Source organism: Drosophila hydei, unplaced genomic scaffold (genome assembly GCF_003285905.1).
Source record: "Drosophila hydei strain 15085-1641.00,03,60 unplaced genomic scaffold, DhydRS2 tig00000060-arrow-pilon, whole genome shotgun sequence".
NCBI lineage: Eukaryota > Metazoa > Arthropoda > Insecta > Diptera > Drosophilidae > Drosophila > Drosophila hydei.
Window position 1 is genome coordinate 859,860 of NW_022045656.1, and position 8,178 is coordinate 868,037.

Sequence of the window (8,178 nt, forward strand, 5' to 3'; positions counted from 1 at the left end):
ATGATATATTAAATAAAAATATTATTTATATTATATTAAATTTATAATTTATTCAACTTTGAGTACAATAAAAAGCTCTCATTGGATTATAAAAATATATTAGAAATTTAGTGTTTATAAATTTGTATTTATATTAAAAATTATACAAATAATTTGCATCTTATATACGGAATAAGACACAATTATGATAGTTTATACTTAATTTATAATATTCAAATAGAATTTATTGAATTTTAAACTTTCAATTTTTTAATTACAAAATTGAATTTTATTTGATTAAAATGTTTAATAACAATATTAAATCTTTTGTTTATTATTTTTCTTTATGATCATTTATTTTGCATGAAAGATTCTAGAGTTAGAGTCTAAATCTCAACCCTACATGTAATTTCGAAATAAGGAAAATCCACGGAATCTTTTCATTATGCGTAATTAGTAAATTCCCATGCACACACACATATATACATATATTTATATAGGTACAAACTTACATGTATCGAAGTCTCATCTAGAAAAACAGAAAAGAGCCTAAAATACGAGCGAAAGTCAAATTTCCGGATATAATTATCCGCCTGCCTGCAAGCCAAAAATACCCGATTAATGTGACGCACGCACTTCCGCTGGAAAGTACGGCTGTAAAGGGACGCCGGATTCGCGTCCTTTGAGTACTTACCTAACCCGCGGACGAGGCCGAGAAAAACCACGCCAAGGGTTTTTTGTCTTCACTTTGTGCACGGCAACCTTACCTGGTTGGTGGGCCAATAAAACATACATTTTGTATTATGCATTTTCTATTTAGAAATTATTCAATTAATTGTAAATTTACACTTCTATCCTCAGACACTGCTAGCAAAAGGGAAGAGCACACTTTTAAGCAGATAGATTTAAAAGCTTACCTTTGGTTGTTGTCTTCGCTAAGATCTTAATTGTGCGAAAGAGAGATCAGATGTGCGGACATAACCATAATGAGTTTATGGCAGCGCTTGAAAGTATACATCAGTTTTCTATCAAACTGGCAAATTTATAGCACATCATTTGCTTTGTTTTTGCTGTTTTTACTGTGTTTGCTTTTGATTTCCCTTTTTTGCTTTAGGTGATTTGCTGTTTTTTACGCATTGGCCACGCTTAAGTCACGTAGTATATTGATTTCAATTGCGTTTATGTTGATTTCGATGAGCATAAGAAAAAAGCACATGCTATGGAAAAAACGTAACGTCTGCGTGTTTTTCTTATTTTCTTATAAGAAATGCGCGCTCTAAGCTATTCGTTTTGCGTGAAAAAAGGCAGCCGCTTTCCATTTTGACAATTCCAATCCTAATCCTGTCATCTCAGTTCATGTGTGTGCGTGTGTGTGTGTGTGCGAGCGTGAGAAGCAACTTTTGGTGCACGTAAATCTCGCTCGACAATCAATTAAAATTAAAATATTTTTTTGTGTCTCGTATTGCGGCATGTCAGGCGAAAAGGAAAAACAATAACAACAGCAGTAGCTGCCACAACAACAATAACAACAAAAACAATGTTGTCTACATATTTGAATTGACTTTTGATGATGTATCACGATTTATTGTTACCAAAAATGGTTGTCAAAGCGCGTGGAAAAGTGGATCAGCCGCGTCTAACGGTGCAAAGCACGGCAGGAGGCGAGCGGCGAGCGACGAGCGAAAGAGGGAAAAAAACTCCCACAGCTAAATCGCGAGCTGCCGAAATGCCTTTTGTCTTATGTGCTTTAGACAGTGCGCCTATTCGCTCCGCTCGCCAATTCGCCTCGTTTGCGTTTTGCGTGGCGCAGATGCAGCGTAAGATTAACGAAACAAAAACAAGCACAAAGCATAACAAGGCTGATGGACGTGGAAGCATCTAAAAAGCTGTCACACATACACTCAGTGGAGCTTTATGTGCTGTTATATTAATTGCTTTTGGGCAAACGCCGACAACCAATGAGAAACGCTGGCGCCAACACCTACGCCAAACTTGTCGCGCGTCTGTGTTTGGCTATGCATGTTAATTAACAATACACAAGCAGTCACACACGCACACACACACACACACAGACTTCCACTCACACACACATGTGAGACAATGTAAACAGTTGGCCACCCAATAATAAGCGCGCCAACTTGTCATTTAGCCTAGCTCCACCTTAACAAAACAAACAAACTGGCGCACACACACACGCATACACACACACACGCGCGCGACTATTCACGAATACAGACAGCAACATACAGGTATGCTGAACTGCTCCAACGCAACATGTTGGCTGCGGCTAGTTTCATTCCAGCAGCGAACGTGGCGCTAGTCGGTCGTGTGTCGCGCTTCGTTTATCGTCGTCAAAAGCTTCGCGTTCAGTTAAACGGTACCATACGAACTCCTTTTGGCTGCGCGTCGACCGTTATAAGCGTGCGCGTTGCCTGTGTTTCAGTTTCAGTTTCAGTTTCAATACGTCTCACTGTTCCGTTTGCCGTTTGTGTTTTATGGGCAGCCGGCATTTAATGCAGTTGTTATTTTTGCTCTTGTTTTTTTGCATTTGCTGCGCGTGCGTGCGTGCGTGCGTTCGTGCGTGCGCTTGATTTAAATGGCGTTTTAAGTGAAATTAAAATGACGGATGTGCTGTAATTTGCACACACATACAGCGAACACACACATGCCTATAGATACATATGTACGTACAGGCGAGTGTCAATAAATTTTAAACACGCGGCAGCCCGTGGGGCGTAGCATGTGCCTAGCCTTTTGATTACAACTACACTGCGCGTGATTACAACGCCCCAGCAGCAGCAGCAGCAGCAGCCACAGCAACTACGGCAGCAGCAGCAGTCGTTGATCGAATTAAGTGTGCATCGTGTGTGTGTGTGCGTTTGCTTTGCTGATTGCTGTTTGTTGCGCCCGCGGCTGCGTGTCCGGCAATTTAACGGATATGCAGGAAAATGTGTAACACCCCCGCCCAGGAAGCCGGCTGCAATAAGTGCTAATAAGTGAAGCGGACCGGATGTATTTATGAATTTTGTGCGTTTGACGCCCAAGCGTCAGCTCGCACAATAAGCGCGGGACAGTGGAACAGCGGAATAATTGTGGAACAGAAACACACACACACAATACGGTCATGCGCTGCCGCCTCAATAAATATTTGCCTACGGCTAGCTAAACAATTCTCTCACTCGCTCGCTCGCTCATTCACATACCGCCAACCAGCTCGATCGCACGCGTCACGCACTGCAAAGCTTTTCGCTTCGTCTGCAAGTTGTTTTTGCACAATGCGGCGGGCAACATCGGTGCCTTCGCCGTCGCTGTCGTCGTCGCCGTCGCCGTCGCCTTCGCCGTTCCCGTTGCCGTTGCCGCTGTCGCCGCGTTGGCTGCGTCGCCGACGCTAAAGCGCTCTCAAAGAGGAACAACAAATTTTAAAAATTTCAAATAGCAATTGCAACTACCGCCCGCTTGGTGCGTTGCACTCTGCCAGTGCCTCTGATTCTGCCCCCGCCTCTGTTTTGTGTTGTGTTATTATTGTTGTGTTTGTTGTCATTGATTTGGCGGGTAGCATGCAGCAGTGGCAAACGGTAACAGCTGCTGCGACAATAGAGACTAACTACAATAGTTGCAGCGATTATTTCAAGCACCATCGTCGTCGTCGTCGTTGCAGTTGCAGTTGCAGTTGGAGTTCCGCAACGTGGCCAGAACGTTGCCGGGCAATTATTATTTTGTAAGACGTTTTACAATTTAATGGTTTTCATGGTAAGCACCACTCAAGTCACTAGGCCAGAGCACCAAAACGCCAACGCCAACGCCATATGCCATGTGCCCCCGTTCTTGTCTTCCTTTCATGTGCCCTCCTGCCTATGCCCTGCCCCAATCCCAGTCAAGTTTTCTTCTCTCTCCCTCTCTCTTGTTTGCTCTGCCCTTTTTGGACAGCAGACGTCCCTGAGTGCCTGAGTGACACCTTTGTAGCAATAGTCGTGGCTTAATTAGGCTACACATACACACATACACACATACACACATACACACACACCTTTTGGCTTTATTATACCCTGTTTTATTTTGGTATCTTCCTTTTTGCTTTCAGAATGGACTGGGATCCGACCCTCTGTCAGCAAAGGAGGTGAGTTTCAGCATTAGAGTGAACCTTTACCTATTCTTAAATTTGTTTCATGTTTTCTTTGGATATCTGGCGTACAATCAAAATGCAAATGGTTAAGATTAACAGACTAGCAAAAATATGAAATTGTCTTAAATCACAAAGAGTTAGCAAATTTGTATATCAGAGTCGGGGTTGGCTTAGATATGATTTGATATTACGGTTTGATCTGCAGTTCTCTAACCAAGTAATATTTCCATAATTTCTCAATGATTGTAATGAAAAATGTTGTCAAACTGAAAGAATAATAACTAAAATAAAAGACTTCAAGGTTCGCCTCTGAGATTTATTAAGACTTTTCATTTTAAATGCAGTCCAATAATAGAAAAGTAAACATGAGAGTAGATATATCTTAAAATTAAAGCTGTCAAATTACTGAAACAAGAAGAAATACCTTAGAGATTCTATATAATAGATTATTTGAGAATATATCTGATGACAGCGTTGCTTCGCCCCGAAATCCGTTTTGCCATTTAGCTAATTCGAATCACAATCAATTAAGGTGATTTGCTCTTCGTGCACGACACTCATAGAGACTTTGAGGTAAATGATATAGTTCGGCTAATGATATCAGCCAGACAATTCCCAGTTCTGCAACTGGTCAACTGTAAGACTCATCAATTGCAGCAAACTGCGCGCGCCTCAAAGCAAAAGCCGCACAGCAATCGATTTTTTTGTCCGAAAAATTCCTGGCGGCAAATATTATTTGCCAGCTAGCATACCAATCGGGAAACAATCCATAAAACTGGCCATCAAGTGGGGGGCGCAGGCGGAGCTGTCGACGCGACGATGCTGGACAGGCGCAGCTAATGGTCAACTCCTCTCGATCTCGGCGCCTATGAGACATTTCAGCACGTCTCACACAAATTAGCGCAGCGATTGCAACGCCAATAACAATATCATAAAGAAGGGCGAGCGGGCGGTCGGGCGGTCGGGCGGTCGGGCGGTCGGGTTAGGAGTCTCTATACTGGCTAGAGCGAGATCGCGGACAATAAATCAGCTCAGTTAAGCGAGGCAATTAGATAAAATGGCTGAACGGTTGCTAGGCTCGCATATCAATTGCAATGCATCTCGATCGACTCGCATCGACTCTCAACTCTCGATGTGTCCGATGAAGTTGTTGTCACTGCAATCCATAAGATAAAATAGCCCAAAAGTTAACGATTGCATGTGCATTGGCCCCAACGGCCCCAAAGGCCCCAGCGGCTGCTCCGCCGGACACAATCGAAGACAAACTATCTAATCTAATGTTGTTTTCAAAGGCAATGAGCATTTGTTTGAATAAATAAATGCAGCAGCCGCAACACACCAGCGACAACAACAACAACTGCATCAAACATCGCCCCAGGGCTAGCTCGACTACAGCAATACCTTGTAATTAGCTAAGCCACTGAAAGGGAGCGACTTTTAATTATCCACTCACAAGCAACAAGCGCAGCAGCTCAACTGCAATATCATTGCGAAAATTACAAGCTGCGAGTTGCTGAAGCTAAGAGTTCAACCAATTTGTTTAATATTAGCGACAGTTTAAATAAGAAAATATAAATTATTTTAAATATATATTGAGCTTAGCTACATAAAAATAATAACTCTTTTATACAATCAAATCAAATCAGAAACAAAACTTTTAGTTGCAATAAAATTTATTTGAATTGTTTTGGCTCAAATGAAAAGTGAAAAGGGATCTTCGACTGCAGCAAAGTCGTTTTAATTAGAACTATTATTCTAGATGATTTAAATTGTTAATATTTAATTAAATAAATTTTAATATTTAAATAAAGTTTTCAAATAGTGAAAGTATTCCATATTGTGTTCAGGTCGAGTGATCTACGGAAAATGAAAAACATTAGGAAAATAAAAAATAAAACAAAAAAATGCAAAAAGAGGAATTTCTCCCAAAAGCCCAAAGATGGCAAATAAAGAAAATTTTCTAGCAATATTATTCTATATGCTTTAAATTGTTATGCTACAACTTATGGAGAAAGTCAGTAACTTTTAATATTTTTAAGAAGTTTTCAAATAGTAAAAATATAATAAATATAAAAAAAAAAAAAATTAAAAAAAATAAGCGAAAAATGAGCTTTCTCCCAGAAGCCGAAAAAGGCAAATAGTTTTTAAAGGGAATTTTCTAGAACTGTAGACTTATGACTGCTTATTAAACTCTGGTCTAAGGCATTGTAAGAGTTGCATTTGAGGCTGGCATAAGCCAAGGTATGTTCGCACCTTCAAGAAAGAAGAAACATTCATACCCAATTGGCAAATTGCGCATTTACAGGGCATGCAGCATCGCGTGGCTGACCAAGTGTAAAAATCTCAGCATCTAGAAGTTGGCCAGCTTGTAAATCGCCCACTCGACGCTGACATTTTTTCATAATTTGCGCTACAAGCTTGACAATTGTCGTTTGTTGCCCACTGGGCAATGTTTTTATTATTGTTGTTGTTGTTGTTGCTGTTCTGTTTGCAGCTTGTATGCAACAACAGCGCACTGCATCCGTTTGGCCAAAAGCTCTTCGTATGGCGCGAAACGCGAAGTGTTGGCGCTTTCGCACCTCCAGTTCACAGCTTCAGCGCGCCAACTTTAGCTCGAAGCTCAGCTTCGTTTGCCCTCTCCACTCTCCACTCTCCAGTCTCCCCCTACCCGCACCCCTCTCCCGACTTCTTCACTCCGTTGCATATGCAATGCTAAATTAAAATTTATCCGTTTTATAGCGCTGCGGGCAGCCAATAACTGTTTTAAGCCAGCTCTTTTTGTAGTTTTATTATATAGATATATATATATATATATATATGGCTAGATAGATATGTATCTGTTTTTTTTTAATATTTTCTTGTCGGTTCGGTTTTATTGCCGCTAGTTTATTGGTCAAAAATTTCGTAAGCGCTTAATGCGCAACAATTGCGGTTTTCCATATGGGGCAGAAAGCAGAAGCGTTCGTCCCGACGGAAGTCGTTTGCGGTTCCACGCAGCTGAATTCAATAAGCCAAACAGCTGGCAAACACGCACCAGCCAGAGACACAGATACACAGATACACACACATTTGCAGTGGCTCTCTCTTGGCTATTCTTCAGCATTTTGTCAAACTTGATTAGCCGAAGCCGTAGCTTATGGCCTTATTGTTTACTTGCATATCTAATAAGCCACATTCTTAGTCATAATTATGTTCTCGATAATGATCTCAAACTCTCTCATCTTTCTCTCTCACTCTCTCTTTCTCTTTCTCTTTCTGTTACGATCGATCTATCTCTATCTCTCTCCCTCTGTGTTCTTCTTTTGCAGGCAGAGGGCCCTCCGGTTCAAGTTGAACCAGTTGATTTGAGTCTACGTTCGCCGCGCGGTAAGTTGCTAATTATACACATTCTCATCTTAAAGCTCCGTCTGCAGCTTGTTGTTGTTGCTGTTCTTGGCCACACTGAACATATGTGGTTCCGAGTAATTAATCAATGGACTAGCCATCATCTGCGTAAAATTGGCTTTTCTAAACGGGTCAAGTAGAAATTTCGAAAAGAAACCAATTTGCATCTCGAGTGAAAAGCGATTGGAGGCGGGCTTTTAATTATAACAGTTGCCCACATCGAAGTGGGTGGCAGGTAAAAAATGTGTAATTGATAAGCAGAACAAATGCTATGGCTAAGCCTCAAGCGCTTGGCCTTATACTTCAGATACCTCAATGAAAGTTGAAAGTTGAAAGTTTTCGAGTAAGTTGTGTTGGCTCTTAAGTGTTTCCATTTTACATAATGCTCGAAGGGCTTAAGATACAAATGCTCAGCTTAGACTAGTTAGTTAGCTAGTAAATAATTTAAAACTATTTTCAAGCTGACTCGATATCACAGCCAAATATTTTGTTGCTTGCCAAATTTGCTTGACATTAATATGCCGATAAATCATATTCATATCAGCGACAGAAATTGTATTATTAACGCTATTATTAATAATAAAAATATATGTGTGGCTGGGCAGCTGCATTCTATCAGCTGAAGATCAATTTGCTTTAAGCCCAATATTTGGTAAGCCATGAAAACTAATATTTGGGGCCAGGAAGCTTCC

The 8,178-nt window shown here is 40.8% G+C and overlaps 1 long non-coding RNA gene across 1 annotated transcript; it reads left to right on the forward strand.

The window, feature by feature from the left end:
• The first annotated feature begins 3,524 nt into the window (after positions 1–3,524).
• Positions 3,525–7,468, forward strand: LOC111599730. The gene is made up of 3 exons (XR_002751447.2): positions 3,525–3,729; positions 4,061–4,096; positions 7,411–7,468. It is a non-coding gene; the product is annotated as an uncharacterized LOC111599730 (long non-coding RNA).
• Positions 7,469–8,178: the final 710 nt, after the last annotated feature.